Raw genomic sequence first — 2475 nt, 5'->3', positions numbered from 1 at the left:
GATGGTTGAATTTTTCCACCCATTTGATAGCCGGCCATTATTATTGATCAATTCCAACATCCCGTGGACGGTTCTTGCCGGCGGCGAAACTCCCGACGAAGGTATTCGAGGATCATGGCGTCGACCGATGAGAAATCCACGTAGCTACACCGGCTGAATATTAAGGGGTGATTTTACAAGCGAAATTATGGAACTGGGTGAATTACGTTATACGTTTGTCGCAGTGGCCACCGCTGCGCGGGTCCAATGGGGAGGGTGGCGGTAGCCAATTATTGGGAGAAAATCACAACGAGGAACCACCGGATCAGGTAGTAAATAATGGGGATTTATTCACCGAGCTGTACGCAAAAATTCGCCGATAATTACCGGAGGAGGGTATTGGGATTAATGTGGTGAGTTTATCGAAAAAACCGCGTCGGGCAACTGCATCGGGACACCGTAGGAGTGTGATTTCTACAAGGAGACGCCGAAAATGAGAATCGAATATCGAGGAAGTGCGGGTAACTCGTCTTCCGATAAGCCGCGTCCTCAGCCCGTATCATCCCACTCCTTACCTTCATTTCTCGCGGTTTTTGTCCCCGAGGAGGCAATTTTAATTCACCCTATCCCCCGCGGATCAGCGTCAACGGCAGCCGAAGAAGAAGACGCAAAGCTCGGAGCTTCCCGGGACGCGATAAAGACCCCGCTATTTGTCAAGACTCGGCGTCGTACCTCATACAATACGCATGCAGATACGAACGTGATGCATGGTCGGATATTTACACCGATACAAGGAGGGTGGCTTCACGCGAAACCTATAACGCGATGAGAGAGAATATCGAACCGGTGTCGCTGCCGAGAGAGAGAGAGAGAGAGAGAGAGAGAGAGAGAGCGACGGACGGACGGCGTTTTTCCTCAGAATTCGACGGCTCATTGTACCACGAATCTTTTCGAAAGATCGATTCCCCGCTCCACCCGATCGGGTCGTCGCCGGGGTTCGGGGGTGACGAGGTGGGGTATTATCAGGTGTGTAATTGCGGGACGTGCCTCCGGGTCGTTTCGGCTACGTGCGTGGTGTGGGCCGTCGCACCTTTTACTCCCCAGTTGTACGGAATACGGATAAATAGAGAATCGGATAACGGCGCGATTCGCGCATGAATAATCGGACGAGAAATTTCATTACACGTTATTATGTGGCTGAAAGAAATATTCCATAGGATAGGTACACGTACACATCCGCGGGATAATACGAGTGTAAAGTAAATGAATAAATCGAGGAATCCAGAATTGAAAATAACCTTGTAGGTGTACGTACACGTGTAAGGGTATACCTACGTATACTCGACTCGAAACTTGCACGTAATTGCGATTCTTCCGCGAACTCTTCCCTCGGCTATTGAACCACCTTCTTGTTATTGTTGAACCCGGGGCTCTCGCCGATCCCCGTCCGCCTACCCCTAAAAAATCTCATTCTTCGAAGCGAACTCCGACGTCATTTGCCGGCCGGTGTACATAAATTATCAATTAGGTGGAAGAGATAAAATTCCTCGGCGAGGCAGGTGGCGGAGGGGGGGGGGGGGGGGGGGGTGGACGAAACCTCGTCCGTCTTCGTTAGGCTATTCATTTTTATTCCTTGATCGTCCGCCCGGATGTTATTTCGCGCGAACGTACCCCGGAGGTGCATCTCGTCGTCCTGCCGGTACGTCGTCGTTCCCGTTTCGTTATTCCTCGACCTCGTTATCCCGACGGAGTCATCGCCGTCGCGGGAAAGCACGGCGGAAGCATTTTCTGAAGAAGCTCCAGCTACACGGTTAGATACACGTATGATCTACACGGGCGTACAAGTACACGCGATACCGCAGCAGCGGACAGGAGCGGGGGGGGATTATTGCGGACCGGAAACGCGGGTAACGGGGTCGAGGTGTGAAAAGGGAAATTTCAAAGATCGCAGCGACGCGAGATAACCGCCACGTTATAGTCTCGTCCTCGTTAAAAGTCCCATCTCCTCCACGCACGTTCCGCCTTTAAAACCCGCCTCGGAATTAGTCGTAGCTCCTGATCACGACTCCGTAAAACTGAATCGCCCGCAATTGAAATCCTCGCGGCGCCAAAGGCAGCCACTCCGTAACCGCACCTTCGTAGTTCGCCCGTCTCTGCGGTTAGATGAACACTTTCACGGGAGACGGCGTTACACACATTCAACGCGGAGAGAGACGGGCGTCCATTTTTGTCGCGACTGCGAATATTTTAATTTTTTTTTTTTCCCGCCCGTTACGTCCCCCCTGCAAAACCGCGCGTTTCATTCCCCGCAATTTTATATCGCTCGTTCGAAATTCCGGGGCAAGCTGAGTCGCCCCCGTCCGAGTTCGAGTTCGCTCGACGGATGTGGGGGAAAAAAAAAGTATCGCAGCGACGACGTTGCCACCCGGATGAATAACGTTGCGGATGAAAACCGCCGAAGATTAGTGCGCACAAAAGGAGCCGACAATAGAGGCG

Source organism: Athalia rosae, chromosome 2, assembly GCF_917208135.1.
Source record: "Athalia rosae chromosome 2, iyAthRosa1.1, whole genome shotgun sequence".
Classification (NCBI taxonomy): domain Eukaryota; kingdom Metazoa; phylum Arthropoda; class Insecta; order Hymenoptera; family Athaliidae; genus Athalia; species Athalia rosae.
This window is presented reverse-complemented; position numbering follows the sequence as displayed.